Here is a 22,784-nt window from a genome sequence, read left to right on the forward strand (position 1 = left end):
CATCTCAAATGGTACATTATTTAGTCTCACATCAATAAACGATTTTCAGAAACATTCAACAATGGCAATTAATACAGTTTAACAATAAAAAGATCACTTTTCATGGTCTAGACATCTGAATCATTAGTATGCTAACATTTTCATTTACAAGACAACTAAAATATCTCATCTCATTATCTCTAGCTGCTTTATCCTGTTCTACAGGGTCGCAGGCAAGCTGGAGCCTATCCCACTGACTATGGGCGAGAGGTGGGGTACACCCTGGACAAGTCGCCAGGTCATCACAGGGCTGACACATAGACACAGACAACCATTCTCACTCACATTCACACCTACGGTCAATTTAGAGTCACCAGTTAACCTAACCTGCATGTCTTTGGACTGTGGGGGAAACCGGAGCACCCGGAGGAAACCCACGTGGACACGGGGAGAACATGCAAACTCCGCACAGAAAGGCCCTCACCGGCCATGGGGCTCGAACCCGGACCTTCTTGCTATGAGGCGACAGTGCTAGCCACTACACCAGCGTGCCACCCTACAACTAAAATATAACAGAAAAAATTTGAATAAATTCCTATAGGAAGTCAAATAAAGAAGCTAAACAAGAATGCAGACATAAAAAGCTTATCATCAGGCTTCAAATATAACTGACTGACTGTAGAATTTAGGTCAAAATCTAAATATCAACTGACACATTAATTCACTTACTGAGTTGCAGTCAGACAGTGGCTTATCAATCAATGTCCCAAAGACGGTAGGCTGCAAAAAAGAAGGAATTAAAGTTAATGTACTGAATTGAAATTATAATTATCTAATAACGAGCTTTTCATATACAGTACTGTAAACATCCATCCATCATCTACGTCGCTTATCCAATGCGGGTCGTGGATGAGCTGGAGCCAGTCCCAGCTGACTTCAGGCGAGAGGCAAGGTACACCCTGGATAGATTACCAAACTAACACGGAGACGAACAACCATATACACACATGGGTCATTCTAGAATTCAGGGTACAGTTCGCATCTCCGAGATAAACCTTTTGTTATTTTCCACAAAAGAAATCTTTACTGAATCAGTTTTGAGCAATAATGCAGATTATGACAAACTTCCACCAATAGCAATGCTTGATGTACATTTTAGACCCAATTTATCCATAAAAACATTAACTAAATGACTCCCACCCCTCCCCCCACATTATTGGCTGTCTTCGACTCCTGATTCATACATTCAACTCGAATAAGCATGAAGCGATTCAGTCTAACAATCGGTTTTTTGGGGGCTTATTTGATTAAATGTTTTGAAATCAATTGCATAGAAAGTCTATTTTCTGTATTATGTGAAATTTCAGTCATAAAAAAATCTATATTTTTATCCGTCCCAATGTTATTGTCAACTCTGTTAACTCTGTTATAAAACTGCCTAAAATCCACAAAGACTTTTAATAATACGCATGACACCTGCACTGAGTGATGTCACTTCCTCTGGTGGGAAACTTCAGAAAGGCAGTGAGGCCTTGTTATGTTTCTTATCTCATTAATTTGAACAAAATATTGAGGATACACCAACAGTAGATTAATTATTTGTCAAATCTGTTATTACCTTGACTGCTACAGAGTAAGCGGGGCGAGGTATTGTTTTCGGTCGGGTTTCTTTGTTTTGTTTTGGTTTTTTAAATGATATTACGAGAAAACGGCTGGATCAATCTTCATGAAACTTTCAGGATAGATGGGCATTAGTCTCAAATAGAACCTCCAACATTTTGAGAGTCATCTGGTCAAGGTCACCAAAAAGGTCAAAATCATTTTTGTTGTGTCTACTGCCTCATATAGAGGCGCTAGCCACTATGTCATCGTGCTGTAAGAATCTAAGTGTAACTATCGTGCACTGCGCATGCGCATACACATGTTCCGCTTAAAATGACCGGTGAGTGCATACAATTCGGTTCACCATTTGAAATAAATGGACTAGACTAAAGAAATCACTTTCAGACATCTCATCTCATCATCTCTAGCTGCTTTATCCTGTTCTACAGGGTCGCAGGCAAGCTGGAGCCTATCCCAGCTGACTACGGGCGAAAGGCAGGGTACACCCTGGACAAGTCGCCAGATCATCACAGGGCTGACACATAGACACAGACAACCATTCACACCTACGGTCAATTTAGAGTCACCAGTTAACCTAACCTGCATGTCTTTGGACTGTGGGGGAAACCGGAGCACTCAGAGGAAACCCACGCAGACAACATGCAAACTCCGCACAGAAAGGCCCTCGTCAGCCACGGGGCTCGAACCCGGACCTTCTTGCTGTGAGGCGACAGCGCTAACCACTATACCACCATGCCGCCCAACTTTCAGACATGTTTATGCTTATTACAGATGGAAAGTGCGTTCCACTGAGCTTTAGCGCCAGGCCATTTCCGGGAAATAAGAGTTTCAGTCATGGAGACAGCGTGTGTATGTCAGCCTCAGTTCGAAGGTTTCAGTTTCGAAAACTGTAAGAGGTAAGAGTAGAATAATATAAAGTACAGACACTTGGCATATTTTACTTCTGTGATTTTTAAATTGTTCATTTTTGGATTACACTTAATTTTTGTGGCTACTGCCTCATCGAATAAATATATATGCTATATTTACTGTATGGACATGGTATCAGAAACAGTTTTATTTATAGGCAGGGAATACCGTGAGTTGGCCTAGTGGTTAGCATGTCCGCCTCTCAATCAGGAGATTGCGAGTTCTACTCATGGTTGGGTCATACCAAAGACCTTCATAAAAATGGTACCTACTGCCATCTGGCAAGGCATGCTGCAATACAGACGTGAGTGGGGAGTCAAACTCTCACGGTTACCAGAGGACTAGCCCCCCACTGTAACCCTAGCTATGTAATAGGCGAGAAGCTGAGGGCTACAGAGATCGGCGCCACCCTATGCACCACATGGTGTGGGAAGTACTTTGATTGATTATAAGCAGTAGTCACATGTACCCATAGGGTACCTATTTTTTTTGCGATATCTTCTTTCATATTGATCATAAGTGCTACTGGGCGAGGTTTGTTTTGCCTGGCAACACTTGTTGTGATATTGGAGTGAATGTCTCACTCATTTTTTTAAAAAACAATAATATTATTAAAATCCATAAAATTCTCTTTTTATACATGCCATGTGGTAGCTAGTTTGAGGTTAGCGTGTGGAGTTAAAGACACAAAATGGTGGAAAATGTCAACTCTGTTGTCATCGATTCCGTTAATGGATTGCCCAGTTTAACGGTAACAGAGTTGACGACAGAGTCAACACTTGAAATGTACCCGCAATTATAGAATGGGCCACATACACACACATACACACATTCGTACTTATGGGCAATTTAGAGTAGCCAGCTGAACTGCTGTATGTCTTTTGTGCTTTTTACACAGGCAGTGGGAACAAGTTGCACCTGGAACAAGTTGCACCCACTTTAGTTCATGTTTACACTCTCACTCTCTATCGGTGGCAAACTGAAGGTTAGACAGGTCAACACAAAAGTGCACATGGCAAATCAGTGATCAGACGTTTGTTTTTAACTTGCTTTATTGTCCTCTCGCTACTTGTTTCTGTTTAAATGCTTGGTGGTTCGGCGGTAAATCCAACTTTCACTTCCGGAAAACTGATTCACTCTGAGTGATGTGTCATTCAGGGAATAATTCAACTCTTTGAGTCAGCTCTTTTAGATGAATTTTAAATTGAAAAGGCAAACAATGACGGTGGTGTAGTGGTTAGCTCTGTTGCCTCACAGCAAGAAGGTTCTGGGTTCGAGCCCAGCGGCCGGTGAGGACCTTTCTGTGTGGAGTTTGTATGTTCTCGCTGTGTCTGCGTGGGTTTCCTCTGGGTGCTCCGGTTTCCCCCACAGTTCAAAGACATGCAGTTAGGTTAACATGGGGTGGCCATGGGCTGAAGTGCCCTTGAGCAAGGTACCGAACCCCTGACTGCTCCCTGGGCACTGTAGTATGGCTGCCCACTGCTCTGGATGTGTGTGTGTGTGTGTTCACTGCTTCAGATAGGTTAAATGCAGAGGATGAATCTCACTGTGCTTGAAGTGTGCATGTGACAAATAAAGGTTTCTTCTTCTAAAACAATGATCTGCATCTCCTCACAATTGGATAAGGGTAAGAACTTCTTCTTTAGTCCAGTTATCACTGCGATTGGCTTGGGAATTGCATGACTCCATCATTTAAAGGCAGAGAAGTTTGACAAGGAAAAGCAATTGAGAAGAACTGACCATTGAATTTGCCGTGAAGCGGTCTTATCCAGATCCATAGGTGCTAAAGAAGGCAAGTGGACGTGCTTGAAATCCTTGAAGACATTTCACTTTTCGTCCGAAAGGCTTCTTTAGTTCTGACTGACTAGTGGGGAGTTTCAGGTATTTATCCTCTGCATCCATTTTGGCATATCATTACAGTGACATGGCCACTCTGATAGCTTCAGCCATCAAAGTGTCTACGGAACATTACAGTAGTGGTTTCCCATTGCCTTCTACCAGATTATTACAGAGGTTTTCTCCTTGCAACCATTCACACCTATGGTCAATTTAGAGCCACCAATTAGCCTAACCTGCATGTCTTTAGACTGTGGGGGAAACCGGAGCACCCAGAAGAAACCCATGCAGACACGGGGAGAACATGCAAACTCTGCACAAAAAGGTCCCCACCGACTGCTGGGCTCAAACCCAGAACCTGCTTGCTGTGAGGCGACCGTGCTAACCATTACACCACCGTGTCGCCTATTTATCCTCTAGTGGACCAAAATCAACCCTAAGGAGAGTCGTTGAGGTCACATGGGTCATCTTATCTGGATGATATATGACTCGGATGAACGCTACCGCACACGCGTAAACCCTCTTACTTACCACTGATTGTGTGTAGACGGTAAGCAGGAACAAGTTACACCCAGAACAAGATGCTCTGGAACAAGTTATACCACCTCATAAAGTGGAACAAGTTGCACCCACCGGTGTCAAATTGATCCAGAACAAATCGTATTTACACCGGCAGTTGCGCCAGGGCATCTTCTTCCGAGAATAGCTTGTGCCAGCGCAAGTGCCTGTGTAAAAGCAACTTTTGTACTCTGGAAGGAAACTGGAGCACCCAGAGGAAACCCACACAGGTACTGGAGAACATGCAGATTTTTTTAGGGTGGCTAGATACAGCCTCCAAAAAGCCTGCTTACAATATAGGCATCACTTTCACCTTGTATATCTGGACTAAGACTATCCCTGTGTCCAAAATCGCTCCCTATTCACTATATAGGGCACTATATAGTGAGGACGCCATTTTGTAGTGCTGTCCGAAACGATAGTGAGGATTATTTACACCCTATATAGTGCACTCAAAGTATCCCACAATGCATCACGAAAAGTAGTGTACAACCGATGGTCACTAACCAAGCAATATATCCCATCATGCATTGCGGTCGCGCTGAAAGAAATCAAATTAAAAGTCTCAAATTTGATTTGATAAAAGGCAGCGGCAAAGAAGAAAGTATTCAGCCTTGATTTAAAAAAACTGAAAGATGCAGGTACTTTGGATTGATTAATGTGGGAAATACGCTCAGTATTTATCACAAAAATACATGCATGTATTTATTATTTTGAAAACCCACCAGCTGACTGACCTGGCACGTTTTAATTGTGCGACAGTAATGACGTAAATACCAGCGCGACGGACTAGTGTCTGAAAGTGTTTTTTAAATTTTACCACTGAGCTCATTATATAGTCCTCTATGGAGTAATTCCCTGTATAGGGAGTAGGGAGTAGTGAACGAGTGAGCGATTTTGGACACATGGTTATGCTGTTTTCTGTTTGTGTGTGTGTGTGTGTGTGTGTGTGTGTGTGTGTGTGTGTGTGTGTGTGTGTGTGTGTGTACACACTGACAGGTGATAACAAATACCATATTTAAAAATGTAACACACTGTCAAAACAGAACCGGCAGTAGGTCTTGTTAAAAAAAAATCTTCACGTCAGTCATCACCATTGCATTAGTGAAGATGAGAGTGAAATCTCTCCCAGTATGCTACACAACATGTATCTCGACATTTTATATTCGGTGTTGATAGCCATAAAAGCACACACCTAAACATGTCTACATTTGTCTTTTGCCACTCTGGATAAGAAGCATCTGCTTAGTGATTAAATGTTAGTACTGTAAAAGAAGGGGAAATAATGTTCATCAATAATTACTTAAACAACCCTTCTCAAACACATCACACTAAGGACTGCATATCACTGGAGACCTTAAAACCGTGGCATTTAATGACCAAGCTACGAGAAAAATGATGACAATAAAACAGTTGAATTCATTACGTGTGTGTGAGCAGATGTCTTCACAGAAATTAATGGCTATCATCTCCTTTTAATGTCGATGCAGAAGAGCAGGGCTCGTTTAGCTAATTAAAGTCCAGGCCTTACCCGTACATAAAGGAAAAGCCAACACAGCATGAACACAAAGTGCCTGAACCTGCAAATCTAGCAGCATATGCTCTTCAGCAATTAATGAAACAGCAGTTATATCATAATGGTAATGGACAGGTTGACATACGACATCAGGCAAGAGTCTCCATGGACAGTGACGTTTGCAGATGATATTGTGATCTGTAGTGAAAACAGGGAGCAAGTGGAAGAAAACTTAGAGGCATGGAGGTCTGCACGAGAGAGAAGGGGAATGAAAGTCAGGAGGAGCAAGACGGAGTACATGTGCGTGAATGAGGGGGAGGAGAGTGGAATAGTACAGCTGCAAGGAACAGAGGTGGTCAAAGTAGATGAGGTCAAATATCTGGGGTCAACTGTACAAAGTAATGGAGAGTGCATAAAAGAGTGCAAGCAGGTTGGAATGGACGGAGGAGAGTGTCAGGAGTGAATTGTGACAGAAGGGTGCCAGTAAGAGTGAAAGGGAAAGTGTACAAGGCAGTAGTAAGAGCAGCGATGTTGTATGGTTTGGAGACAGTGAGCGACACTGTCAAAAAGACAGGACGCTGAACTGGAGGTAGTGGAGCTGAAGATGTTGAGATTCACATTAGGAGTGACAAAGCTGGACAGGATTAGATATTAGAAGGACAGCACATGTAGGACAGCTTGGAGACAAAGTGAGAGAGGCGAGCTTGAGATGGTTTGGACACATACAGAGGAGAGATCCAGGGTATATTGGGAAAAGAATGCTGGAGATGGAGTTGCCAGGTAGAAGATGAAAAGAAGATGCCCGAAGATGAGATTTATGCAGAGTTCCCCCTGGGTTCTGAAAAATATTCTCAACTTTTTTCCTTGAAAAATCAAGTCAAAGAAGTCTCATCTCATCTCATTATCTCTAGCTGCTTTATCCTGTTCTACAGGGTCGCAGGCAAGCTGGAGCCTATCCCAGCTGACTACGGGCGAAAGGCAGGGTACACCCTGGACAAGTCGCCAGGTCATCACAGGGCTGACACATAGATACAGACAACCATTCACACTCACATTCACACCTACGGTCAATTTAGAGTCACCAGTTAACCTAACCTGCATGTCTTTGGACTGTGGGGGAAACCGGAGCACCCGGAGGAAACCCACGCGGACACGGGGAGAACATGCAAACTCCACACAGAAAGGCCCTCGCCAGCCCCGGGGTTCGAACCCAGGACCTTCTTGCTGTGAGGCAACAGCGGTAACCACTACACCAATGAGGTGGAATAAACATTTAAATTTAATCACACTCACAATTCGGAAAAAAAAGTTTCCTGTTTATCTTGACTCAGGAGAAGCTACTGGGATTCAAAAATATATATGTGCTTCTCCTAAGCACAGTGTTTTTCACCACTAAAATAACTGGCAAAAATAACTGGCACTAATAACACTCTCTCTCTCTCTCTCTCTCTCTGCTGGACAGCTGAATGTGAAATAAAGTGGCCTATGCTTTAGACATGGCACAAAACAAAACAGGTTTTGAGACTGACATTGACAGCCGGGTTGCCAGGTTTGTGATATTTATGCCAAATTGGGTTAATTTTGAAACAACAAATCAGAAATATGTGTGGGGCAGCATGGTGGTGTAGTGGTTAGCGCTGTCGCCTCACAGCAAGAAGGTCCGGGTTCGAGCCCTGGGTCCGGCGAGGGCCTTTCTGTGCGGAGTTTGCATGTTCTCCCCGTGTCCGCGTGGGTTTCCTCCGGGTGCTCCGGTTTCCCCCACAGTCCAAAGACATGCAGGTTAGGTTAACTGGTGACTCTAAATTGACCGTAGGTGTGAATGTGAGTGTGAATGGTTGTCTGTGTCTATGTGTCAGCCCTGTGATGACCTGGCGACTTGTCCAGGGTGTACCCCGCCTTTCGCCCGTAGTCAGCTGGGATAGGCTCCAGCTTGCCTGCGACCCTGTAGAACAGGATAAAGCGGCTAGAGATAATGACATGAGATGAGAAATGTGTGTGTGCGACGGTGAACTTGTTTCAAGTGTAAAGACTTGGAAAAATATGAGTCCCTTTTCCAGTACTAAACTGTTTAGGATCCTTTCAGCTCTTTTTGTGCAGTTTTTGAGAAAGAATTAAAAAAAATAAAATAAAATTCCGCTACTACTGGTCGCCTGGCCCTCCTCCTCTCTGCTCCTGCCCAGCCCGCTCAAGACAACCGTCCATCCTGGTTCCCCATCGGTGGAATGACCTTCCCTTCCCATTGAGGTCAGAACTGCCGACTCCCTTGACCACCTTCAAGCACAGACTGAAGACTCACCTCTTCAGGCTGCACCTCTCCCCTTCTTCCCTGCCCACTGTGTAACTGCATATCGGTCTTGACCAACCCAGGCTGTGTACGGTCTAGCCTGGGGTTAGCTGTTCTGAGTTCTCTATTTAGTTATACTTTATATGGTTGGTTTTATTTCCTTGGTTGTTTGAGTACTGGGATTTCAACAACATATCACACTAAATATTGCTGTCATTTGTTTAGTTGGTACTAGAACTTTCTTGTCTAGAAGTTGAGCAGTTTGTGTCCCTGACTTTTGCACTTGTTCTATGTTGCTCTGGATAACAGCGTCTGCTAAATGCCATTTTATGTAATGTGATGTAATGTAATGTAAAGCAGAATCGGAGATTTTGCTGAGACCTGTCAACCCTGCCTACCAGTGGCAAGAGAGCTAATGTTTAATTAGCCATGTTTCATTCTGTTCCATTCTAATGCACAGCTTTTACTTCATTATACAACGCTTGAGTCTGAATAGATCACACATTAAGTTTCAATTATTGCCCTTTTATAGGATTAAATGTTTTAAGGCATATACATATTCACGCAATGCTTATTTTTGCTATGCGGAAATTGTATCGTATCAAGACACTGTCATATCACACTGTATAAAATTAGAATTTTGTGCATCATTACACCTCCAGGAACAACATGCTGGACAAGTAATTAAAGGTCTTTCACAGATGCAGTGGATAAAACTGCAAAAGATCTAACTTGCAGCTCTACATATTAAAGGAGATCTGAAGTCATTTTTAAACTTGCTTTATTTCTTAATTAACGTGTTATTCAATTACATTTTCGGTTTTAGTAACCTTATATCGTGACTCGTATTGGCAACTAATTGCAAGTAAATATTATACTCATCAGCCTATTCGGTTTTTAGTCATGTTGAATTTAGTTCGTTTGGTCCACGGCAGGCGTCGCTTATCCGCGCGATCTTCACGAGACTTGTGTGAGACTTCGAAACGTGAAGTATCAACCAGGTGTCAGTGCCGCCATTTTGAAAACTGTTTTCCAAACGAAATATTGCATAGAAATGAGTTTAAATGACGATTACTGCCTACTTTTTTCAAACGTTCCTGATTGCTATCAAAACAAACAAAACTTCTGACTTGATTACATCAGCATTCGAAAGAGGGCGCGCGCGTCTTTTGATAATGTTGGCAGATGTTGGTCACTTTGATTTCCGCTGTACGTTTTACTTCCGTCCTACAATGTCTCGCACAGGTCTCAACGAATCTCGTTTATGGCCATTGCTTTGACATTTGGACTGATATATTACAGAGCATATTTCAAACACTCATAACTTGCTACAGCAGTGACAATAGCTATCAAAAATGCATTTCTATATTTAATAAAATGAGAGAAATAGAATTTTGATGATAAAAATTTGCCTTCAGTTCTCCTTCAAGGTTTGCAATGTTTTTCTGTTCTGTACAGTAAAGTCCTGATAGTAAAGTGAGTCTCACTCACACTGCAGCAATCCTGGCGATGCTCCCAGACAGTTATTTTCAGTCATGTAAGACCAGGCACCGATCTACTTCAATAAGAAGAAATTCATAAACCTGAAATGGATCAATGACCTTTCAAACACGGATTCAAAATGTGTTCTCTGACAAAAAATGTTGTAAATAATCTGCGGTTGTTGGCTCAAAAAACAAAGGAAAAAAAATTCCAGGTTGCTCTGGGTACTGCGCATGCACATTTCTCTGTAACTAACATATATGCATCAGAGCAAGAATCAGATTAACCAGGCATTTTTGTGAACATACTGTATTTATCATTCATTTTTATTTATTTATCTATTTTTATCCTGTTCTACAGGGTCGCAGGCAAGCTGGAGCCTATCCCAGCTGACTACGGGCGAAAGGCGAGGTACACCCTGGACAAGTCGCCAGGTCATCACAGGGCTGACACATAGACACAGACAACCATTCACACTCACATTCACACCTACGGTCAATTTAGAGTCACCAGTTAACCTAACCTGCATGTCTTTGGACTGTGGGGGAAACCGGAGCACCCGGAGGAAACCCACGCGGACACGGGGAGAACATGCAAACTCCTCACAGAAAGGCCCTCGCCGACCACGGGGCTCGAACCCGGACCTTCTTTTGCCACTCACAGATATATAATATTGGATCATTTTCCTCAATAAATAAATGACCAAGTATAATATTTTTGTCTCATTTGTTTAACTGGGTTCTCTTTATCTACTTTTAGGACTTGTGTGAAAATCTGATGATGTTTTAGGTCATATTTATGCAGAAATATAGGAAATTCTAAAGGGTTCACAAATTTGCAAGCACCACTGTATGCATCAGAAATATGAATACCCCGAGAATATCGGCGTTGCTTTCAAAACAACAGCAGGTGAACTGAGGCCCTGTCCACACGGCAACAGATTCAGGTGAATCTGATAAAATTGTTTATCGTTTCGGCCTGGCGTCCACACAGCACCGGCGTTTTGGGTGCCCCAAAACGAAATCTTTTGAGAACGGGTTCCAGAGTGGAAAAATCTGGCAACGGCGCTGTTGCGAAGTCATCTGGATGAGTAGAACGGATTTGTTTACGATGACGTCACAACCACATGACAATCCCGCCAGCAAAAATAGGGAAAAAAAAGGAGCGATTTCACCTCTTCAGATGTTGGTTTAAGTCCGACAATACATTCCTCAAAAAGGGCGTAGAAGAACAAAGTAATCCATCAACGTGTAGCATTCAATTTATTCCGGACCATTAAAGAATTCTGGAGGATCTCAGAATGTTGGCGTACCGGCTTTCATCTACCCCCGTTCATTCCTCTTTCCGCGTCTCCATTCAAAAAACGAGCACGTGATTTAAAGGGACTACAGCCATAGGACAGGGAGTGAGAAGGTGTGCGCGTGTGACAGTGACAGGGAAGGACCTAGGCTCATGCTCGCCCTGAATTTCTCTTAAAGTGAAGGCAGAAGAACGTTCAGCGCCTGGCCAGGCTTTCTATGTATTAATTTACATTGACGTTTTAATATGAAATATAAATAAGTGTCTTAGACAATAGATACTATTTTACGCTACCGATTAATAATCAAAACTTTATGTGGCTGATGCTACAGAAGAAGGGGTTTATGCGCATGCGTCTACTTCTTCTATTGTTCTGGTGTCTCCGATGGGACCATCTTACAGCGCACATAGAGGTGTGGCATGTGTATTGCATCGTTTTCAGCAAGCGTTGTGTTGCCATATGAACCTGATATTTTACTGATCCGTTGCCCATGTGGACGCGATATTTTTAAAAAAAAAATCTCGTTGCCGTTGCCGTGTGGATGTAGCCTGAGGCCCACTTTACACGGGGACGGTATAAAACAAAAACGCAAAAGTCCGTTTTCGTTCTCACTTTTTTCCGCGTCTACACGACCGTTTTCAAGGAGGAAATCTGCGTCTATACGGTGACGCATAAATGTCTCCGCTATGTCTGCACGCATGCGCAACGTCTTCTGTCTTGTCTGATCTGCACATCTGCGCCGCTGTTCTGTCAAGTTATCCTACCAAGCATGCGCGAAATCCAGGAGGGTAGGAAAATTCAACAGTAGTTTTGTCCCACCGATCAGCTGGGCTGATAGAAAATCGGTGAGAATTTCACGCATTTGCCGATTTTTATGTTTTGTGCTTATTGGTCGAGTCTTTGGCCGAGTCAAATAATTTGTAATGACTTGTTTTGAATAATAAAACGGTCTGTATGAGAACTTGCTAGGATAACTTTACAGAACACCGGTCCGGCTGAGGTACTGTAGTGCTCGAGGGAGGAGCAGGAGCAAACCGAAACTCTTTTAATCTGCCTTTATTAAGTAACACTCACTCTTGTTTCGGTGAAGAAGAGAAAAGGCAGTGTCCATCTCAGCAAAATAAACCCGTTCGGCTGCTAGTTTTGTTTTCAGTCTCGGGTTTATGGTTTCACGAGCGGCTTGAATAGGCGGCGCGGCGCGCGCGTGCGTGTGTGTGTAACTTGGCGACACCAAACTGAGGAGCTCCAGCTGGGCGGGTGAGCAGGAAAACACATCTACTGCATTAAAACACAGAGCAGCTTGAAGGTCCATTGGATCGATGTAATCAGACATGCTCTTACTTTTTTACTTACTTTCTTACTTCCCGGGCTGGCATGTGCAGTATATGACATATGTATGACGTAAACGCGTACCCGACGTGAGCAGATCTGAGCAGAGTTTCGCGTATTGGGTAGTTTAGACGGATATGCAACGGGGGCCGTTTTTAACTTATCCACTCTGGAAGGCGTTTTCAATTTTATCCGTTTTTCAGCCTCGGAAACGCCGTCCTCGTGTAAACGAAAGGCACTTCTGATAAAATATTTAGTCGTTTTTACCCGACAGCGTCCTCGTGTAAACGGGCCCTGAGTGTTGAGGTGCTTCTGTGTACCGCTCTTCAAATATATGCAAAGTTGCAGGGCATCATATTCAACATGTAATCACTTCTGTTAAACAATTCATGTTTAAGAGAAGCAACAGCCTCAATACATATAACGTTTGCATACTTTAGTTGACCCGGCTCTCAGAGAGAGAGAGAGAGAGAGAGGTAATGAGGAAGAGAGGAATGGAGAGACTTGTGCAAGCCACATGTTTGCGCAATCAGAAACATGTGAGGAGAAAGTGAAGAGAAGTAGGAAGAGATTTGAGTCAGAAAGGCATGTGGCCCTTAGAAACCGTAGACAGAGACATTTGAATTTGCGTTGGTCTCAAAAAATAAAATGTCAATGTCAAAAACTTCACACCCCTGTCCCGCTGTGCCGGCTTTTACTCAGACGTTGATTCCGACTCTGTTACTACCAACTGTTCCAGCTCAGAGGTGGAACAACACAGACACCCCCCATCCACCCACGTTTCACATTCAACACTGCATACAGAACACAAGATGGAATAAAGGCGTAAGAACAGGCTGTGCAAAAAGGGGCTACAAAAAGGGGCTTCTCACCAGAGCTTTTTATTTTTCTTTTTTTTCCTTTGTCTTCCTTTTTGTGTTTGTATAGTTTGATGTTTGTGCTTTGTTTGAATGTTTTGTCTGCCGGTTGGGGTGTAGCTCCGGACCCAGTTTTGGACGTCGGTTTCCTTCAGGCCTTATTCTGCCATGGGTGATGCCTGTGCTTCTCACTATGGATTGCAGTGAGCTTGTTGCTTTTTTAACATCAGGGTTGTCCAGCACTCTGTGCAGCGGTGCTTCTGTGCTTGGTGCAGTGTTCCGAGAGATGTTGCCCGGTGGCATTGCATCGCGGTGGCTGTGCAGGTGGTTTGGGATGTACCAGCGCTCTGCGTAGTGGTGCTTCTGTGCTCGGTTTGTGGATCCATGGCGCGGTGTTCTGAGCGATGTTGCCTGGTGGTGGCGTGGCAGCTGTGCAGGCGGTGTGGGATTTACCCTTGTGCACCTTTTGGTGGGATTGTGGGGAGCTACACCACTGGAATTACATCCTGACCCTCTTTTAGTGGACTTGGGTGTGAGAAAGGCATGATATAAGTTGAAATTATTATTATTATTATTATTATTATTATTATTACTGATTCAGTGGAAGTGGGTGAGCCAATGCCAGCTAGTTGTGGTCACTCAGTTGTTAAGGCACTGAGTTACAGCTGGAGAGAATTAACCTTAAGCTGAGTTGTATCCTGCCTCAATTGTAACTTGTTTTTGAAAGCATATTATTTGATATCATGTAACATAGCGAATTTTATTGTAAATATGTTTTACAGTGGGGCGGCACGGTGGTGTAGTGGTTAGCGCTGTCGCCTCACAGCAAGAAGGTCCGGGTTCGAGCCCCGTGGTCATCGAGGGCCTTTCTGTGCGGAGTTTGCATGTTCTCCCCGTGTCCGCGTGGGTTTCCTCCGGGTGCTCCGGTTTCCCCCACAGTCCAAAGACATGCAGGTTAGGTTAACTGGTGACTCTAAATTGAGCGTAGGTGTGAATGTGAGTGTGAATGGTTGTCTGTGTCTATGTGTCAGCCCTGTGATGACCTGGCGACTTGTCCAGGGTGTACCCCGCCTTTCGCCCGTAGTCAGCTGGGATAGGCTCCAGCTTGCCTGCGACCCTGTAGAACAGGATAAAGCGGCTAGAGATGATGAGATGAGATGTTTTACAGTTGTTTAAAGGCGATTTTTGGTTGCTACTGAAGGACACCTGACTGGAACTGGTCAGATTTGAGTGTAAAACAGTGTGTTTTTGATGCCAGAAAAGCTGGCAATGTTTATGGAAGGTTTGGCTTTAATGAAGAAGAAGAAGAAGAAGAAGAAATGCATTCTGGTGTAACCCAGGTGTGCTGGGTTTCTCTAATCACTCACATGATTACTTTTATACTATTAAACAGACATTTGTTACTCAGTGACATAGCTTGGCATAGAGTACACATAGAGCACATGCCTTAATGCATTATAAAGACTGTGTAACACGGAACTGACAGCATGGTGGAGTTCTGATTCTACTCAAGGTTTCTCAACTGCAGAGATTTCCAACTCTCCATCAGATCATCAGATATACTGGATTTTTGTTGTTTTCCTTTTCCTGACAGACAGGTCTGGATCACCACCAGCTGAGCTTGTGCTCGTCTGGATTTTCTGATGTCTTCTACCAAGGAAAGAAACAGTTTCTTCCCTTAAAAACCTCCGTATCACTGTGCAAACCAACCAAACCAATGGGGTATGCATTCGTTAGCAGTTGTGGAACAAAGAATCATTTGCATAATGGACATTGCCCTACCTTGTCCTAGCAAGCTCTACACCAAACCATTTTACAAAATGGGAGAAATATTAACTTATCTGATGAAGAAGAAGAAGGCTTTATTTGTAACATGCACACTCAAGCACAGTAAACTTCCTCTTCTGCATTTAACCCATCTGAAGCAATGAACACACACACACACACAAGTGAGCAATGAGCACACACACATACCCAGAGCAATGGGCAGCTATGCTACAGCACCTGGGGGGCAGTTGGGGGTTCGGTGCCTTGCTCAAGGGCACTTCAGCCCAAGGCTGCCCCATGTTAACCTAACCGCATGTCTTTGGACCGTGGGGGAAACCGGAGCACCCGGAGAAAACCCACGCAGACATGGGGAGAACATGCAAACTCTACACAGAAAAGCCCCTATCATCTGCTGGGCTCGAACCCAGAACCTTCTTGCTATGATGCAACATTGCTAACCACTACTGCATTGTAAACAATGCAAATATAATGGTCATTTCTGACTATTTGATCAAATAGATGCGTTTCAGATGGCTTTATTGACTTTACTCATATCTGTGACTTCTATTCATTTCATTCAACATCACTTCTCTATCTCACTTCCACCCTGCATGTGAAACCACCCCAGTGTTACCCTGCAGCCAGACACAGGTTGCTAAAGCTAATCTTAGCTCTGCTGTTAGTGACAGACAATAAGCAGAAGCAAGTCTCAGACAGATATAATCAAGTCTGCCCTCCTGTTTCTAATCATCTAGAGTAGAGTGTTGGCAGACGCAGTGCTGCATGCTCTTGTCTAATGATGGCCATTAAAATCCTCAGGCCTTTGTGACATGAAAAGGGTAAAATCAATAAGTTTGCACGGGTTTGATTTATGAGCGTACTGGGATTTCCAACCTAATCAGACTTATTAACATGAGCAGATGTGACCGTTACATAGATATGCTTCATGTCTATAGATGAATCCATCATCAATTCATTTTGGCTTTAAAACAATTGTTTTCTCACAGTGCTACTTTAAATTAATTATTCAAGGCGTTTGAGGAAGGTTCCTAACAGCCACCTCTTAACTGATTGCTAACATTATGATTCACATTGGGCGGCACGGTGGTGTAGTGGTTAGCGCTGTCGCCTCACAGCAAGAAGGTCCGGGGTTCGAGCCCCGTGGCCGGCGAGGGCCTTTCTGTGCGGAGTTTGCATGTTCTCCCCGTGTCCGCGTGGGTTTCCTCCGGGTGCTCCGGTTTCCCCCACAGTCCAAAGACATGCAGGTTAGGTTAACTGGCGACTCTAAATTGAGCGTAGGTGTGAATGTGAGTGTGAATGGTTGTCTGTGTCTATGTGTCAGCCCTGTGATGACCTGGCAACTTGTCCAGGGTGTACCCCGCCTTTCGCCCGTAGTCAGCTGGGATAGGCTCCAGCTTGCCTGCGACCCTGTAGAACAGGATAAAGCGGCTACAGATAATGAGATGAGATGATTCACATTATTGTCACATATTTATCAGGTCTCTAAAATGCTGTCAATCAATCAATCAATTAGATCCTAGAGGTAGAGAGCATTTCATTTTATCTGTTCATTCTCTCTGGACCCAATTTAGGTCCTTTTATAATAAACCAAAAGCACTGATTTTTTTTTTTTTAATTTGTTTTGAGACTAACTAAATATTTTTTGTGCAATAAACAAATATCCTTCACAAATTCACAAATACACTGATACACCAAGGGAGTACTGTCTTTAATGGTACTGTATATTATACAGAGAAGTCTTTGTTTTGTGCCACCATATTAAACTACGTCACTGTCACTGTTTCAGGGTAAAGGATAGACGGAATAATTAAATTGGCAATGCCAGCTGCAGTTTTAGAAAATACAATCATGATATTGTCTGGGTGGGACCTGAACTGACTTTGACCCTTGGAAATCCAGTGAAAAGTCATTTGTGTCATTAAACCAGCTGCACTTTGTTGTATTTCTATCACACTGATTATTTCTAGAAGATTAAAAACTGGAATTTACAGCTTGTTCTCCACCAGGGTCTAAGTAATTAATTACATGTAATATTTTCAGGTTTAGAATAAAAAAAACGATAATAAATTTATGGTATGCAATTACATGATGACAAAAAGTGACCTTGTTTTTCACAATGGAATCAAAATTAAACTTTACCGCATATGGTTTATTACTTAAATAATCAGAAACATATGAAAACAAGCACCAGCACTGAATCTTATCATGGGGTCATAAAAGGTCACAGGATGTAATAAGTACGACTGTTAATTTGCTCAACGTGGACTTGTTCATATTTAACAATTATTCACCGAAGGCGAGGTGAATATCGGTGATTATTATACATATAGGACACTTTTTCAATGGAATAAAAACATCTATTCCCTTCTAGCGGGTTTCATTCATTTGGTTTGATAGCATGCAATATTGTTAGCATATCGCTTATCCTACATGTATTACGTCACTCTACCCAATGGAGAATGAGCGTTGAATATGGTTTATGCAGGGCTGCCAACTTTTCGAAATTCCTTGGAGTGAGATTTTTTTTGGGGGGGGGGGTCGACGGCAACATTTTTCCGCACACCATGCAGTAAGTGGGAATTTTGTATTCAGTTTGATATTCACTTGTCCCTCTGCATTCTGGTGTTTTGTTTGTGGGTCGTCCAGCTGGAGATGGACAATGGGGGGGTTTGAGATTTTGGATTTAGTAGATGTTCCTGCATTCTGGTGGATTTTTGGAGTGGCCTGCTGTGCCATACCTACATTCTTACACACCCTGACTTGCCAGGCCTTCAGCTTGTGGCCAACAAAAGCACCAAGTTTTGGCTTAAAAGCCCCCACACTAGAAAACTACAGATGACTGCCAATGTTCCTGTAGCCCTATAGACCTGTGTTTCAGATTTAAAGGCAAGTTCATGTTTGAAAATATTTCATCAGCTAAGCCTAAACACCTTCTGAATTGAAACTAAATGTTAAGTTTTTAATAACTGTTGCAAAAAATAAGATTGTCCCTCACTGACTATTCATTATGCATTTAAGGGCTTTCCCCACCACTGGGTTCAGCAGAAGATTGGCATGGGGAAAAATATCAACAGCAAAAGAACAAATAAAATGCTTAAACAGTAAGCAAAATGTGCATGTGCTACAAGAAACATTAAAATGATTATGTTTGAACAGTACTGAAACACAAAAAGCTGAACCTTGGCCATAGGTGGGAATGTGCACACAAAGTTGGGCTTAAAAATTTTGGTCATACTTAAATAAGCTATATTAATATATTTCTTATTAATTTATTTCTTATCTATGTTTCTTATTAGTAATAGAGCATTCGTCAGGGCCTGTTATCTGATAAATATTCTCTACCTGTCTTGCCCTCTTTGAAACCCTGTCTCCTCAGTATATTGTTCTCTGTCTTTTTTTTTAATTATTCACAAGTTCAAGTTCTTTGATATTACAGGTGACCATGCTTTATTTACTTTAACTGAGCAATTATATACATCATAAATAATTAAAAATAAATACCCTGTAAATAAACAATAGGTATGGTGGCTAATGGCTCTTCTTGCATTTGTAATATTATCTCTTACTTGCTTTATTTTACAACATTTCCAGTATGGCTTCAAATAAAGTCATAAAGTATGATAACATACAGTAAACAAACTAAAAATACGCCTTAATAAACGTGTGCTATTTAGGTGCTCTCCCGTGCTGCTTGTTGGGGAAGATAGAGGCTGCGGCATGGCAGTAGGCCTATAATGATTTAGCATGCCTAGTACACAGCTCTCGATATGGCATTAAATATTCTCACAACACTTATAGGCTAAAACGATTAAGAAACTTTATATAAGTTCATAATTACGCCAGTAACACCACACATTGGCGTGCATATGTACAAACCTGTCTGAGACACCCGTCTTCAACTCGGATACCTTCTTCTCTCTCCTCTCCCTCTAAATTGACGGTAGGCAATTATCCAACTTCCGGCGAGTGCAGCATCATTAGATGCGCCACCTACCATAGGGGAGTGTGTACAGAAGGGAACACCTCTCTGCCTGTTTAGCCATGCGTAAGGCATAATTGATCAATCTCAAGTGGTTGGCGTGACGCAATGGGTAGCCTAGATAAGATAGATAAACTAGATTTTTTTTCTAGCGTGAGAAATCGGAGGTATGGCGTGTGAGCGTGCGAAGACAATCAAATGCGTGTGTCTCACGCTCATTGCGTGAGAGTTGGCAGCCCAGGTTTATGATATTGCATGGTTGTCAAGACAACATGACATCATATGTAGGAGCTGATGTGAATATTCAGTGAGAAAGTTTTCTGCCACGCATGCACACAAGCATTTCTTTGTTCACCAGGAAAGAGAAAGATGCATTGAACACCTGAAAGGCTACCAAAACTTCATCAGATATTCTTCATGCATATTTACGAGAGAAAAACATACCAACGGACATCGAAAAACTGGAAGAGAGACACATCGGAGACGTAAAACTTCCGTGCTATGAGCGACTGTGACAATTTGTAAACAAACACAGCCACCAGGTTTTCCTTGTTAAATACGATTTTGAGAGAATTTTGAAAGAGAAAGACATGCTGAACACGTGAAAGGAACGTGTATGTATAATCATAATATTGGCTAGCTTTTTTCGTGGTATATCAGATACATTTTATTCAGCTAGCATGATATTGTTAAAATGCTATAAAAATAAACTTGACTTGACTTGAAACTTATGATTTTAAACTCGTCCTCAACTCGTTCAATATCATGCTAGCTGAATGGAATATATCTGATATACCACTCAACGCCAGCCAATATTATTTAAATAATACCCGAGACGAAATCAACGTTATTATTCACTGATATTCACTGAGCCTGAGGTGGCTAATTGTTTTAGTATAAATACACAGGTGATTATTTTTTAAAAAATCATTTATTTCAATCTTCAAAAGTGGCATGCAAATGTAATAAAGGTGCTCGCAGACTTCTGTTACTTATCTATACGAGTCACATAAAAGACTGTTTTGAAATTCGATAAAACATATCCCAATTCCACCTCCCCTTTGAATAGTTTTAGACCAAACTTCTAGCATCTTTAGTGCTTTTAGGAACAGCATTTTCTTTCATCGTTTGTAATTCGTCCTCAACTCGTTCAATATCATGCAAGCTGAATGGAATATATCTGATAGACCATGAAAAAAAGACAGCATTCTGTTACCAGTCACTTCGTCACTTACGGTGACGAAGCGACTGGTCACCATTTTGCCGAGTCGCTCGAGGTGATTATCGAGAAACAGTCCAAATCTCTAGACCAATCAACGTGCGTGATTTTTTTATAATCACCTCCATATTTATACTAATTTACATTAACACATGATGTGATCTGAACTCAGAACACATTATTAGTGTGTTCGGTTGTCATCGTCTTGAATTAATCCTAAGGTAGTGTGGTGGTTTAGGAAGAGCCATCAAAACCCTGTTCTGTTTGTTATATTCAAGGCAGATAAATCACATTGCTAGACACTCGTCAACATAAACGAGCAATACAAATTCAGTAGATCTGTCTGCTTGGCCAAGATTCAGGACTGTCCCTGGACGATTCCTTGTATGTGATGAGCCATTTCTAGCGAGCCTGTCAAAGGTATTTCTCTGTGAAGAATCCACTTTCTGTCCCTTGTTAAATGGGAATAGGAACAAAAGAATACAGTCTTAAGAGCAGGGGCACATGGGAGGGAGAAGAAGTGGTGTCTATGGCCATTAAAATCTCCACAACAACCAGTTCCTGAATGCTGCAGGATTACTGCTGTGCGGTTTTGTCCGATTTGTCTTTTAAGGTTATAACCTGGGTCCATAAATCCAAGGTATATTTAATCAAATAAAAGGGAATGGAATCATCGTTCAGTAAGAAATGACTGCATTGACAGTATTTAATATTAGAAAGTTTAAAAAAAAACACATATTTAACATTTAACTACAATTTGTCATGTATAGATTCTCTTGCTCATAAAGATGTATAAAAGATATATAAAATATTTTATTAGGAGAAGTTGTCCTGCACGTCCTGCACAGTTTTCACGAGACGTGTCAGTCGAGACGAACAACCGAGAGGTGAGTTCATTCAGTCCATGTTAAAAACCCCAGTCCCAGCCTTCACAGGAAACAATGAGCATGAAGTGAAATACAAGACCCTTGCAGTGCAAACGATGGTCCTTGAAAGCCTCTTGAGCACTGAGGGTGTTATTCATTACACCACATAAAATTAAGGCTACATCCACACGACAACGGCAACTAGATTTTTTTTTTTTTTTTAAATATCGCGTCCACATGGGCAACGGATCAGTAAAATTTCAGGTTCATATGGCAACGCAACGCTTGCTGAAAACGATGCAATACACATGCCACACCTCTACGTGCGCTGTAAGACGGTCCCATCGGAGACACCAGAACAATAGAAGAAGTAGACGCATGTGCATAAACCCCTTCTTCTGTAGCATTAGCCACATAAAGTTTTGATTATTAATCAGTAGCGTAAAACGAAAGATGCGGAAAGAGGAATGAATGGGGGTAGATGGAAGCCGGTACGCCAACATTCTGATATCCTCCAGAATTCTTTAATGGTCCGGAATAAATTGAATGCTACACGTTGATGGATTACTTTGTTCTTCTACGCCCTTTTTGAGGAATGTATTGTCGGACTTAAACCAACATCTGAAGAGGTGAGATCGCTCCTTTTTTTTTTCCTATGTTTGCTGGCGGGATTGTTTTTGTTTTTGGAAAGCGCACGGGCGGTGCGCGGTTTGGTACTGCTTCCGCAGTGTTTGGACTAAAGACTCTGCCCTAAAGCTGGGCATACACTGTGTGATTTTTGGCCCGATTTTGACACAATTTTCACTCGTGCGACTATTTTGGAGATCGGGCCGAGTTTTGGCTCAATCGTGCGTCTCGGCTCGTGTAGTATACATGGGGTAACGACAAGTGATTAACACCTCACGACCTCCTCCCGATCGATCGGATGAAAATCAAACCTGTTTGAAATCCTGAGCATCGCATCCGAGCATCGCATCCGAGCATCGGATTGTATAGTGTGAGAACAGGAATCGTAAGCTGCGTGCTGTTTACCCCTGCGATTCACTCGTACAGTGTGAGCAGCAGCTGAATACCACGATTGAAAAAATCGCACAGTGTATGCCCAGCTTAAGGGCTATTCTCTCACTCTCTCTCTCTCACTTTGCACCATTACACAATAAATATTCACAGTGAAAATATTTTGTAAGCGCGTTTCATGAACCAAGTTATAGGCTTTGTTGACAACTCGCATCGAGTTCGTTACACTTCTACCCGGCGTG

General features: G+C 42.4%; 2 protein-coding genes across 2 annotated transcripts in view; one reads left to right on the plus strand and one right to left on the minus strand.

Moving 5' to 3' along the window:
* Positions 1-22,784, minus strand: part of rasgef1ba (RasGEF domain family, member 1Ba) — a 136,344-nt gene that overhangs the window by 111,483 nt on the left and 2,077 nt on the right. The window contains exon 2 of the mRNA XM_060907255.1: positions 709-759. The gene's annotated coding sequence lies outside the window, so the exon portion shown is untranslated. The remainder of the gene's footprint in view (positions 1-708; positions 760-22,784) is intronic.
* tmem175 (transmembrane protein 175) overlaps positions 12,395-22,784 on the plus strand; it is a 101,142-nt gene continuing 90,752 nt past the window's right edge. The window contains exon 1 of the mRNA XM_060907253.1: positions 12,395-12,744. The gene's annotated coding sequence lies outside the window, so the exon portion shown is untranslated. The remainder of the gene's footprint in view (positions 12,745-22,784) is intronic.

Source organism: Neoarius graeffei, chromosome 24 (genome assembly GCF_027579695.1).
Source record: "Neoarius graeffei isolate fNeoGra1 chromosome 24, fNeoGra1.pri, whole genome shotgun sequence".
In the NCBI taxonomy this organism is placed as follows: Eukaryota; Metazoa; Chordata; class Actinopteri; order Siluriformes; family Ariidae; genus Neoarius; species Neoarius graeffei.